Source organism: Periplaneta americana, chromosome 12 (genome assembly GCF_040183065.1).
Source record: "Periplaneta americana isolate PAMFEO1 chromosome 12, P.americana_PAMFEO1_priV1, whole genome shotgun sequence".
NCBI lineage: Eukaryota > Metazoa > Arthropoda > Insecta > Blattodea > Blattidae > Periplaneta > Periplaneta americana.
In genome coordinates this window covers 20,484,544-20,499,356 of record NC_091128.1, presented here as the reverse complement: position 1 = coordinate 20,499,356, position 14,813 = coordinate 20,484,544, and positions in this window count along the sequence as shown.

Sequence of the window (14,813 nt, the reverse complement as noted above, 5' to 3'; positions counted from 1 at the left end):
AACATAGAAATATTTTATAAGGTCACATTTCAAAATAGACTATTTATCTTATCTTATTTAACGTATTAACATAGCCCTGGATTCCTTCGTCAGAATTTTCTGAAATACTGACACCATTTAGACCGATTTAAAATGAAGTATTTATTAAATTATTCCCAATAATATTCATCCTACGTGGAACTTTCTCTTTTCATTTTATTTTGGTATGGTGAATGTAAATACAGTGCATCTTGCCAATCCGTCCATTTCTTCTTCAGAAGGGTGCCGGATTAGCGAAAGTGCAGATTACTGATAGTGCTTAAAATATAATTAAATGTAATGTTATAAACTGTGTCAACCACTCTACTTGCACTTCTGAATCGGAACAAGATCGTTTCACATGTGGTTGACAAGTAGCCTATATAAATAAGTTCATACGTATAGGCTATAATGTAGGCCTAACACACCCCTCTGCGGTGGCTGAATGATCAGACCTTCAGACTGTCAAGCATGCGGTCCAGGTTCGATTCCCGGTGAGGTCTCCGATTTTTCCATTGAAAATATCCATAGTGACACTTTTGGCGAACAAGGTCGCTGATGAGGACTGCCTCCGTGGTCTGTTGGTCAGCATACTGGCTTGTAGATCCGGAGGTCCTGGGTTCGATTCTCGGGCTCGGCTCTCGGTGAATTTTTCTTGAAGAAGAAATTACCTGGGTGTCTAGAGTCTGGAAATTTGTGTTATTGTGAGTGTGCCGGGTTAATATTAATTAACCAATTTTCAAAATATAAAATACATCAGGGCTGTCGCTGGGCAGTAACCTGAACACACGTTTTAGCGTCACATTGTTGACAAGTGACTCAATCTGTTAGGACAACTATAAAGCATCTAATAGTTGTTATAGAGTTACCAACAACGAAAAAAAAAAAGGTCGCTGTTGGAATTTTTTCTCGGGGTTCTCCCGTTTTGCCCCAAATTAGGAAATTACATCATTCCGTCGCCATTTCTCCATTTCATCATAATTCCGTAGCGTTCCCCGAACGCCGGCCAGCGACGTATGGAGGGGGTTGGCATAGGGACGAGTGGGGTTGCCTGCTTCAAACCTGGACCAGAGAACCTTAGTGTAGTCGGCCGGTGTCGGTTTGGGAATGCGTCACCAGACTGCTAGCCCAATAGATGTGCACAAGGCCGCAGTGCTAGGCCATAGTGCCCTCCTCTGTTAAATTCAATAAAAAAAATTCAATTCAATTCAGGCCTAATACAGTATAACACATGTCACTGGTCCAAATTTTCCATAAACTATTACAATAGAAATGATAGAAAGTGCACTAAAATAATTTCGGATAATCGAGGGGCCGCATTAGCGAAAGTCTAGTGTATAGCACCGGTAATTAAAATGTTGTATTTTGAAACACACAATTTTCTCGACAGTCTGGTAGCATTGGAGAAAAAGACGGTAAATTTGCTCAAATATTCGCCGCGGAAGAAGTCAAATTTATAACGAAGACTATAATATCACAAATATTTTTAAGCAATTTTTAATTTTACGAGGCTATTTTCTCTGTGTACCAATATCTTCTAACATTATCTAATGAAATGCTCAAAAATGTTCCTAAATTCTGCAAATGTCATGTTTTCTTCTCTTCTGTATTATTCAATCTTGGTGTAAAAATTTTATGTTCATACGATCTATCTTGTCTTATTACACTCATATTCTAGTAAGAGTAGAGATTAGTATGTTAATTCCTTCGTTATTTTTAGATTTTATTTATTAATTATTGGCGATAAACATGCTGACATTCATGTTTCAGGATAATTACTTGATCTAATGCAGTAGACCCATGTGTAGGCCAGTCGCGCGGCGGATCTGACTGCGGCAGCCAGAGATCTTATCCCCGAGCAGTCGAAAAAAAATATCTACGCAATTGAAACCAATAACTTTGTAATGATCAGACATATCATCTTGGGGACCGATAAATTAATTTGAACTGCAACACTGAGTATAACTAAGGCTTCGTTGCTAGTGGCAGAAGATGGTGGTATACAGAAATATAACTCAATGAGCGTTGTTTCCTGCTGAATGTATGTTGATCTTGTAGTTCAGAATCTGGCAAGAATCTTTGACTTTTAATATTATACAACTATGATGGTCGTCAGATTTTGGGCTAAGAGGGATGAAGTTACAGGAGAATGGAGAAAGTTACACAACACAGAACTGCACGCATTGCATTCTTCACCTTACATAATTAGGAACATTAAATCCAAACGTTTGAGAAGGGCAGGGCATGTAGCACGTATGGGCGAATCCAGAAATGCATATAGAGTGTTAGTTGGGAGACCGGAGGGAAAAAGACCTTTAGGGAGGCCGAGACGTAGATGGGAAGATAATATTAAAATGGATTTGAGGGAGGTGGGATATGATGATAGAGAATGGTTTAATTTTGCTCAGAATAGGAACCAGTGGCGGGCTTATGTGAGGGCGGCAATGAACCTCTGGGTTCCTTAAAAGCCAGTAGTGGTGGTGGTGGTGGTGGTGGTAGTATGGTCGTCAGATGAACATAAACACTGCTTGCAAGTAACGATGGGTTACATAAGAATATTTATAGGAAATTAAATAAATAATTTAAAATGAAAATAACATAAATACATCTGTCTAGTGCAATGTGATATCGTAAGATATTTTAAAATAATTTTGCCTTAATGTTACATAGATTGGCAATTTTTTATTTGTGTAATTTTTAATAAAAAAGGCTAAAGTGGAAATTTTGTAATTTAAAGAACGGAATGCCACCTATAACATAATCTCACAAAAAATCAGTTAAAATTGTGATTGTTTATTTAAAATGGAATTAACTTTTGACAGATCTTCGCTTTTGATTTTCGATGCAAGTTTTCTACTTTCTGTGTGTTTGCTAATTTACAATATCTCTATATATATTGACGTTTTTTCTTACCGCTTGTTTACTTTACACAGTTTGCAAGTAAATGTATTTACCATTCACTTCACAAATAATTGATGCTTCTTAGATCTCTTTTTCTTGGTCATGATGTGTTACAGATGCACTATCTATGCAGATAAGTAGCGTACTTACGGATAGTTACAAGCTATATGCTTGCCATGGTGAGCTATACACAAGTTATGCTCCAGCATGCAGTTAACTTGCAGGCACAATGTTCCCCTAAATCCGTCCCCAAGCTGGAATGTCTGGTAATAGTTCATAGAATTTTATTATAGTTGTAATTACATACAAATCCGTTGCTGCAATGCGTATGCCTACTAGTCTCGCGACATTATTATAACACAAAATTCAAAACACTTGTAACACGTAAACAATTAATCACTTCCGAACTCGACACAAGCTTCCGTAAGATTGAGGAACGAACAAACCTAAGGTCGCGGTAATGCAAGTCGAGTCACCGTTCTACGTGAAGCATCGACCGGACAACTCGTACGTGAAAGGTATTGTATTTATAATCTGTAATATGCGAGTCTAAATAATAAGGCTATTCTGAACCTCTTATACTGTAGGCGTTATGTACCACCATTTCATGTTCCTTATGTTCCTTGAATATTTTCGGCCGAATTTGATATGATGGCTATATCTCCCCTGATGTTAGACAGTTGGTGAGATTCTTGTAACATAGGGTGAATACCATAATTTAACAAATATCTAATTGACAACTGACAGGGCTCAAACCCTATACCATACAACTCCAATTCTGTATAAATATTCTTCATAGAAAAAGTCCACCTTTTTTGGTTCACTAAGATCGCAGCTGTGCAAGCGCAATAATCACGATAGTACCACAAATAAGTACTCAGTGTTATGTAATGTAACACTTGCTTTTATACTAAACACAAATTACATCTTCATATATAAAATATAAAACTTTTTTTCATTTATGAACTGTAATATTTTTAGGACTGAAAGGCTTCCTACCAAACTTATTATAGTTTTAAGAAATTCTTAAAGAAAAGTAAATAGTCTTTACAAACAGCTCTGATAATAGTCGTGGATTTTACATAAGGCTTCTTCATTTCGACTTTCAACTTCATATGTAACTAATTTTATTCCAGCTTGTCCAGAGTTTCAGTGGAAATTAAGCCCAGCACGTAGCGACATTATAAATCACATGGGAGCACTAATTTTGTACTTACTTTCGATAGCTTACGTTTAAAGTTTTAGCCATTTTCAATTCGATGAAGAGCTTGCAATTTTTGTTGCGTAATTAAAGACGTATGCCGACAAACATTTCTTACGGTCTCTATGTGCTCGGTGCCAGTGCCTGAAGTAAACAGGCATCATCATTTTGTACTAAGCCACAACAATTCACAGAACTAGAGTCGTACTGTACCATATTAAATTTGCGTTGTAGTTGTTGCATAGGCCTATATAACGACCAGCAAGTTACGGGGCGATCGGGATTGGTTACTTCCTAGCCTAATATAAAAAAATTAATGATTCTGAAAACAAAACTTTATTATTTTATTTAACATAACTCTATAGCCTACACTTACCAAAATGGTCACACAGTAACTAAGCCATATGAAACAATTCTTCTCTGTTTACAAACCACTACAGTAAGGTACTTATTACTTCTCTCTATCCGCCGAGCTATCTTTGTGGTAGCGCGTCTGCCTAAAGACTAATCGGCCGGGTTCGATACCCGGTTGCGTTAGAAATTTTCATGTTAAATTTCTACTTCGGAACTAAGAGAGATGTAGGTTAATAACTTCTAATCATACATTCTGCACCAATAAGTCTGAGTTAAATCCCAAATCACTCCGCAGTGCATATCAAGAGATAGCATTATGTCACACTTGATAGTGATTCGTCCGTCGGATAGGGATGTTAAACCTGTCGGCCCGCTTGGTACTATTCGACAGGAGTAGGCTATGTGCCGGCACCAGGTTTCCCTTCTCTCTTCCTCATCTTCATTATCATCACTCTTTCCATACGCTACACTTACACATACATTCACCCTAGTACACGTCATAACTTTTCACAACATGGCCTGCAGAAATTGTGTGCAACTAGAAAAATGGGTCACAGTCTAGCCATGTATTCGCAATATATATATATGTATATATATATATATATATATATATATATATATATATATATATCCGAATCACGTAAAGTGAAGTGGGTCAGCATTGGATATATATATATATATATACATACACAGCGTGTTTCAAAATTACGGGGCAAAATTTCAGGTATGTATTTCCCACATGTATACAATCAAAATAGTTCATTACAACATGTGTCCGGAAATGCTTCATTTCCAAGTTATGGCCTTCAAAACATTGAAATTCACCGGAAAGTTTTTCTTTCCGCAGGTCGTTGTCATTACAGAAGATGTTCAAAATGTCCACCTCCTGCTTGAATACAGACCTCACATCGATGTCTCATTGACCTGCGAACACGATCCCAAACTCCAGAAGTATTGCGTATGTCCTCAGAATATGCCACAATTCGATTCCGAAGGGATTCCAAATCAGGCACCGGAGACGAATAAACCAATGATTTTAAATGGCCCCATAAGTAGAAATCGAGAGGGTTCAGATCAGGTGAGCGTGGAGGCCAAGCAATTTGGCCACCTCTATCTATCCATCGATCAGGAAACCTTCGATACAAGTACAGGCGAGCCGTACGACTGAAGTGTGCAGGAGTGGCATCATGCAAGAAGTGAATGTGTTGACGATTGATCAGTGGAGTGTCTTCTAAAACATGAGGTATGGTGTTTTCCAGGAAGTTTGTGTACGCCTGTCCCGTAAGTCTGTTTACAAGTACATGGGGTCCAACTCATCGATCACCAATGATACCGGCCCACATGTTGAGGGAGAACCGCACCTGGTGATGAGATGGAACAGTTGCACGTGGGTTTTCATACGCCCATACATGCTGATTGTGGAAATTTGTTATGCCATCTCGTGTGAACTGTGCTTCATACTAAGGCAGGAAAGTTCGGATTTACACCACACTGCTGCAAGAACCACTGACAGAACCTAACTCGTGCAGAGTAATCTGCTAGTGACAGGACCTGTACACGTTGCAAATGATAAGGATACAATTGATACTCTTTCAACAGTCTCCAGACAGTCGTATGAGGAACATTGACTTGCAACGCTGCCCTTCATGTGCTGATAGAAGGAGTCATGTTAACAGCCTCCAGAATCACCACCTGTACTTCTGGATTTGTAGATCTTGGTCGTCCCCTTCCCAAACCAGGAGAGTTAAATTTTCCATGCTCGCACAGATTGTAATGGAGACGTACAAATATCTTCCGATCTGGACATTGTCGCTGTGGGTACATTTCCTGGTACAAACGACGAGCCAACACAGCATTGACGTCCGCCTTACCGTACATGAAGTGTATCTCTGCCAGCTCTTGATTTGAATACTTGTCGCACAGTCTAACGCCTACGCAACTCTGAATGTAACCTTCGCCTCGGAATGAACTGTCAGAGTGCCCTCTTAATATCTCCTTTGACGGTAACGACCTGCGGAAAGAAAAACGTTCCGGTAAATTTCCGGTACAGCATTTCCGGGCACATGTTGTAATGAGCTATTTTGATTGTCTACATGTGGAAAATACATACCTGAAAATATGCCCCGTTATTTTTTAAACATCCTGTATATATATATATATATATATATATATATATATATATATATATATATATATATATATATAGTGACAGAGCTGGGATACGATCTCACGACAGGCAGAAGGAGGGCAAAGTCGGCCTTGGTTCGGCGCGAAAGTAGCGCTCGCATCTGCTTACTGGGGCATGTGCTGTGGCGTAGAGAGCAGAGGAGAGAGAGTGGCCGACACCGAGAAGAGCCAACAGTCGCCTGAGCAACGGGGACGACGGATGCCCACCTGCTGGTCCTGCGGTGAACCTGGGCACTTGAGGAGGGACTGCGACCGACATAGCGACCGACGGGAGAGAGAGGCTGCCGACGTCGAGGGAAGCCAATGATCACCGGAGCGGCGGAAACGACGGGCGCCCACCTGCTGGTCCTGCGGGAGACCGGGATACCTAAGGAGGGACTGTAACCGATCCAGTCACAAAGAGGACAACTAGAAGGGGCCGATGCGAGGAGGGGCACGTCGGCGCAGTCATCACCATCCCCTCGACTGATCTTGAAGACGGTTAACAGAAGATGCGACGATGGGCTGATTGCTGACGGGTGGATAAGAGGCCGACCATGCAGAGTACTGGTAGACACCGGGGCGTCGCTCACTATCGCCAGAACGGGAATCATGCGTGGCCTACATGGGAGGACGCCGCTGCGCCGATATGAGCTACGTACTGCCTTAGGCGAGAGTCTGCCCATCCAAAAAGAGTTTTTCCTGGATCTGATCTTGGGAAAGAGGAGACTGGAGATGTAGGTGTTCGTCGCCAATATCACTGAAGACGTCATCCTGGGACTCGACGTCATGCGAATCTTCGATGCAACGGTGGACGTCCGGCGCCGTATCCTCCGTTTTGGTCACGATGAAGTGTTGCTGAGGGACGTCGAAGACCAACCCATGGCCAGCAGACTCACCTTGGAGAATCAAGTGACAATCCCGGCAGACTGCGAGATGGTGGTGACGGCAAGACTGGACGGACAGCCTAAGACAAACTTGCTTCTCGATTCGCAGACAACTCCGATAGATTTGGTTTATGTAGCCAGATCCCTACTCCCGAACCAGAAGGTGGTACCGGTGAGGGTCCTGAATGTCACCAATCGGGACAAGGAGGTGCCTGGTGGAACTGTACTAGGTAGAGTCGAGCCGGTAGTGTCTGTGACGTCGCTGGCAGATAACGAGGAGCATCACCGACCACGTCCAGATCTAGGCCCAGCACTGATAGAGCTGGCTCGAGAATTGGCGGAGAATTTAAGCAAAAGAGAAAGAAGACAAGTTCACGATCTACTGATAGAATTTCAGGACGTGTTCAGTCTGTCTGAAAATGACTACGGGAGAACGGAGAAAGTTCAGCACCGCATCGACACCGGAAATGCTCGCCCAATCAGACAACCTCCTCGACGCGTCCGTCTAGCTAAACAGAGGGAGATTGACAGCCAACTGGAGGGCATGAAAGCAAGAGGGGTCATCGCGGAAACCAACAGCCCTTGGTCATCACCTGTGGTGCTGGTGAAGAAGAAGAATGGGGACCTGCGTTTCTGCGTGGACTACAGAAGACTGAATGAGGTCACCAAGAAGGACTGGTTTCCCCTTCCATGAATTGACGAGAGCGTTTAAAGTGAATTGTAGAAAGGAATTATTGTTGTTTTGAATAGAAATTACATTATTGTTTTGTAATAAAAGTTACAACTGATGTCGGAAGCGAGATATTATAGAAATAATGGAAAACCTACAGCAGATCCTGCAAGCCATCGCGGAAATGAAAGCAGAAATGAAAAACGAGATACCTGAAGTAAAAGCAGAAATGAAGGACGACATTAATAAGCACATTAGTGAGGTGAAGAACAACATAAGTGAAGTGAAAGCAGATTTGAAAAGTGACATAAGTGAAGTAAAAGCAGAAGTGAAGACCGATATCAGTGAAGTGAAAGGTGACATAAGTGGAGTGAAAATGGACGTCGCTATGCAGATTGGTAGCGTTTCAGCCCAAGTAGACGGAATTGTTACCATCGCGAAAGACAAACTTAAAGCCGATTTTGACAGACTAAATGAGAATTTTGCAACTTTAAACGAGACTGTGGCCGAACTAAGACAGGACGTAGACCATTTCGACGGCAAAATTCGCGCTCTCGAACGTCGTCAAGAGGAAACGAGTGTGCTGATGGACCAACATGCTGAAGAAAACAAGCACATACTCGCGTTAGTGAATCGCCAGGCTAGAGAACATAAACAGATAGTTGCCGAGGAGGTTCGACGGGTCATGCAAGAAGCGGCATCAGATTTGAGGTCAACATATAGTGGTCCTGCGGAGCCATCACCTTCAGCCAGATATTCGAACGTCAAAACGCAGAAGTTCGAAGGAACGACGTCTTGGGCGATTTTCCGTCGCCAGTTCGAGGCCATCGCAGAACACAATGGATGGACGCCGGCAGAGAAAACACTCAGCTGCTGGCCGCGCTCCAGGGACAGGCGTCGAAGGTTCTCCACAGCGTTCCAGAAGATGGGACAGCAGCAGAGATAATGGCGGCCTTGGAGCGACGTTATGCTGACCATCAACTAGCGGCAGCATTCAGGACCCAACTAAAAACGAGGGTCCAACAGTCAGGAGAGTCCCTACAAGAATTTGGAATGGCGGTGGAACAACTGGCCTACCTACTGACTTCATCGCTGGAGAGGCGGCCTACACTTTCGGCAGCGGAGTTCGAGACCACGAAATCAGACAACAGCCACACTTGTCAGAGCATCGCACTATCAACGCAGCTCTGGCGGCGGCCCTCAGGATGGAGGCAGCCAAGTTAACGGCGAACGTCTCGGCATCGCACAGGATTAGGAGCGTCGCGGCGGCCGACGTCGAGGAACGTCAACCGAAGTCACCTGAGCGGCGAAGACGAGGAGTGCCCACCTGCTGGTCCTGCGGCGAACCTGGACACTTAAGGAGGGAGCAGCCGGAGGACCCCAAACGTTGGAACGTCTAGCGGCCTACCAAGAGACTGCCCGCGACGAGCAGTCCTAAGGAGGGAGCAATGTGACAGAGCTAGGATACGATCTCACGACCGGCAGAAGTAGGACAAAGTCGGCCGTGGTTCGGCACGGAAGTTGCGCGCGCATCTGCTTCCTGGGGCATGTGCTGTGGCGTAGAGAGGAGAGGAGAGAGAGCGACAGCGGCAGAGAGGGAAGAAATCCAGAGCGGGAGGTGCCATCTTCTGGACATCCGTGGAAATTTCTAGCATCGTACTTTCTCTTAACTATGGTTTGGTTATAAAATAAGAGAGGCAAGTTAGTTAACAGCAGTATTTGTTATAGTCGGTGGACAGCAAGCCAGCCTGTCTTTTGTAGCAGTGAAGCCAGCTTCGAAACCGAAGTTCGACTTGAGTGTGTTCGCAGCTGTGTGAGCGTCCGAAGTCCTGAGTTTGAGTGCAGTGGACCGCAGTTGGGGGACCAGAGTTCGAAGTTCAGTAGATTGTCTCGGAAGGTCTGGGGTTCGAGATACTTTGAACTCGAGTGACTGAGCTAGAAGAATTAGCCAAGGCAAACCAACTGTGAACTGAGAACTGACAGCTCTATTTGTAAATAGTGCTCTGTGAACATTAGTTAAGATTAACAGTTCATTGTTGTTCTCGATAACCAAAGTAAATTGTCATTGTCGTCTGTGGAGTGCAACAAAGAATACTGCGTTGCTATGTGGAGCGGAAATCCCATTGTTGACTTGATTATTTAAACTAAATTATAAAGTGACTATTGTTGAAATAATAAAGTTACATTTTTGTTTTATTTTAAAAGTTAAAAGTTAATTCTTTCTATAAAATCTGCTTTTGTCTCCAATGATTCTGTCCAGTTGTGGCAAAGGTTAAATCTGGAAATAACTGGGAATGGTCAATCAGTTCAAAGGAAAATTCATCGAAATTTTACTAGGTTCTTTGCAACGCATTCAGAGATATGTGAGCAGTTGAAATTTATTGCAAGAGCGGAATACTTTTAGAAATTTTAACAAGAGGTTTCTCTGCATTTTTTTTCGAAGATTAGTAATGAAGAATAATGCAATTCCGTCTCAGTTTCACCTTATTTTAATTAGTGGGTCATAATAATTGCATCTTTATTCAAAATAAAAGTAACACAAGATTCGTAGGATATCTGTAATTGCGTGAAACGTTTATGTTTATGATTGACTGTAATTGTAATATTTACATTTATAAGCAATTGGTCCTTATTTGTAAGGGTGGAGAGTGGAATAAATTTAATGCAGTTTATATGTTAAATGTTTGATGATTATTTTTCCTTATTACTTTATTGAATATGAACTATATATCTGTATAAGTATTTATAATGGGATTACTCTATTTCATATAAATTAGTTTGCTGGAGAAATGTTAGTGTGGTCAGCATACTCGTATCAAAATAAATGTAACATCCGTTGTTAAGCAAGTAACGTCAGATGTTGAAGCTTTTCTAACGTTTTATTCATTTGATACTCAGGCGTAAAAGTGTCACGTTACATCTGACACGATGAAATATTTACTACCCATGCTATGAACGGTAAATTTTTTGTGCTGGTATAACAGGAATATTTAATTCATTTCTTCGTTATTTTAATTTTAGATCTTAACGATGGATTCGTATTAATTCGTGGATGCCTCAAAATATTTTCTGCAGGGTCATAGAAACAGATTTTCGAACACAATGTTCATTTTTTTATTTCTATTTAATCTGAAATTCACTATTTTATGGTAGCATACGAAAGATAATGAACCGTCAATTTAGCCCTCATTTCGTCATAAATGTGCTTGTCAGATGACCATTTAAAAATAAGTAGAGTAAAATATCACTTATTATTACTCAATGTTATCGAAGTTTTATTTTTTATCTAATATAAGTCCTTTACAATTTCAAATATGGAATTCACAATACTTTACATTGTACCTCCAAACATGATGTAAGTCTTCATGAGGAAAGTCTATACCAAACCACATAATCTTAATTTTTTTCCACTGCTATCGCTTTTGCTTGTACCGAATTCTCTGGCTAACTGCATATCAATACTCCTTGGCATAGCCAACACCATCTATAGGGTGTTTCCGGTCTAGTGTTACTAACTTCCAGGGATGGTAAGGAAGGGCACATGTATCAATTTGAGATCAGGAACCCTGGTCCGGAAATGATTGTGTCGAAAGTTATAAGCAAAAATATGAGACAGGAAATCGTCCAGATAAGTTAACCATAGAGGATGAAACAACTGTATCAGAAGACGAAAAAGAATTTTCTATTTTAAGAGAAGTCCAACTAGCGCTTAGGGAAATGAGGAATGGGAAAGCAACAGGAGTTGATGGAATGCCTATTGAGATAGTGAAATGCTTGGGTGAAGAAAAAAAAGGAAATTCTACCATTAAGCAACTAGATATATGAGAAAGAAAAATGAGCTGAAGATTTTGCAGAGACTGTATTTTTACCAGTACCGATAGAAATGTAAGGAGCTCAGGACTATCAGCCTGATATCGCACTAAGCGAAAATTTCCCCTACGAATACCGAATCGACGTTTATATTTTTAGATGTAAGGATAGTTGAAAGAAGAGCAGTTTGGCTTCAGAGGAGGAAAAGGGACAAGGGATGCAATTGGACTACTACGAACAATTGTCGAGAGAAACCTAAAGAAGAATAAAGAAGTGAATAAAGCATTTGTGGACTTAGAAAAGGCATTTCACAGAGTAGATTGGAACAAAACTTGTAAACATCCTGAAGAAAATAAGTGTGGATTGGAAAGACAGGAGGCTGTTCAGTAACCTATATATCCGACGCTGCAAGGTCTGGACTGTATAGTATGTTGTATGCTGGAGCATCTCCCAACCAAATGTGTTGATTTTCTCACGAACAGAAGCTGCAACATTGGGGCGAGCATTGTCATGAAGAAGTTTGACATCGTCAGAAGTAATGTTACGTTGTTTGTCACGAAGGGCAAGATTCAACTTTACCAAACTATGAATGTAGGATGCAGCATTCACAGTGGTCCCGTGTTTAGCAAAGTCCACCAACAAAACACCATGCATATCCCAGAACACTGTCACAAGCTCTTTATTTGCAGATTGCGTCACTTTGAATTTTTTTCATTGTTGGACAAGCAGCATGTTTCCACTCCATAGACGCCTGCTTTGTTTCGAGCGTGTAGTGGTACGCTCAGGACTCGTAATCAGTGACAATTGCTTCCCGAAAGTCCTGCCCTTCTGCAGCATAACGCCTTAAGTGGTATAAGCATGTCATCATTCGCTGGCCCTTGTGGTCGTCTGTCAGGTTCTTAGGTACCCTGCGGGCACTAACTTCACGAAGTCGCAATGTGCCATGCACGATACCATACACCACACGGTATGAAATATTGAACTGCTAAGATAAAGTTCGCAGTTAGATCCCCCGGTCGTTCAAAATTGCCACATCCATGCCAGTGACATTCCGCTGGGTTGCAGCTGTTACCGGCCGCCCGGAACGTGGCGAATCACAAAGATTCTCACTGGCGTCTGAGAAGAATGCGCACCACCTGGAGTTATTGCTACAGTCCATACAGTCTTCCCCGTACAGCCACACATGTACCTGTGAATTTCACTCGGGTTATGTCCTTCAACCAACAAAAATCGCACAACACTTCGCTGCGCTTCAGAAATTGACGATAGTAACATGCGCGTCATCTTTTTTGCGTAGTTCACGTACACTCTTCTCTCGTTAGAGCTGCACATGCAAAACAAAATTGTGTCCGCAGTGAAAACGTTAAACTATATCTCGGCGAAATGTCAACATCCCAGCCGCAATACCAACGCAGAAAAAAAAAATATTTTATGTTACTTTCCGATCCACCCTCGTATTATAGAAATACGAGAGTTGGGATTTGGCTGGACGGTGCCAATTGTGAAAGTGGCACACGAGATGGCCAGGAGTGCCGGGCGAGAATATTTGTTGAATACAGATAGTGAAAGTGCCAGATAATGATGGTGGTTTCATTTTAAACAGAAATACATTCTCACCATAAGGGCTCCTAAATATCTTGCTGCCAAGAACTCACAAATTCGTAAATGTGTTTAGGTTTAATGTTTTATTCTTTGTTTAATGTTTTTAATTTTATTAGCCCTAAGCTGTTTTAGAGACTGTTGTCCGGACGATCTCTTATTTTTACATCAACAGTTCCTGTAAAATGTTCAAATTAATCAAAATATGCCTATCTCCACATAACGGTCATAAATGTGTTTATGTTTCATATTTTATTCTTTGTTCTTTTCATGAACAATCCTATGAACTGTTAAAACTGATTAAATATTCTATATCATTGAAATAAATTTACAGGCTTGCATAAATGAAAGGTCATCAAATAGGTTAGTGTTTAAAAACACTATTGTGAAGTTATATAAATATGTAGGCCTAACATAAAATAAATATGTATTCCTTTCATTCACGAAATTGCCTTACCACTATCACCAAATTAGATACCCCTATCACGAAATTACCTACCAAACACGCACATTTCCAATCCTATTTTCTCTTACTAATTAAAATTTAAAAAATAGAAAATACACCTCTCTGTTATATATTTTGTTACAGTAATGCCATATAAAAAGCAAAATATAGTATCATTCCCAAAATGGGGAAAAACTAGCCATAATATTAAAACATCAAGAAAATATCTTTCCTTACCCTATATGGATCATATGAGGAAACTGAGAGGAAGGCAAAGCTTAGGAAAAATTGGAGAAATCTGGGTTTGCAGTGAAAGACCTACACATGGGTAGAACACTAATGTACCTCTTATATACGAAATATAGCGTGACTTGTGAGGCTTAAGAAGTGCGTCTGATACAGAGATATCCCATATTTCTCAAAACGACATTTTAGAGGAGAGTATACACTCATAGGGATGTAGTCCCCTCCTTCAGTCTCCCACACACTTCTATTAATCCCCTTATGGCGACATAGCCTACTAGTGCAAAGCAACGTGCACATGCTCTGAAGGGTCTAAGAAAGGAAATAATTTCTTCTATATCGTTACTTTCTTTTCACGTCTCAAAGGAGGGAGTGACACGATATTAAAAGCAAATGTGGCATAAATCTGCAGCTGTATTTCCAGAATCGATTGCATTGTCACATGTAGTCTTCACGGCGGCTGGAAATGTGACAGATGGTAAAATGAAATTCTGCAAACTGAATGGAAGTACACCATCG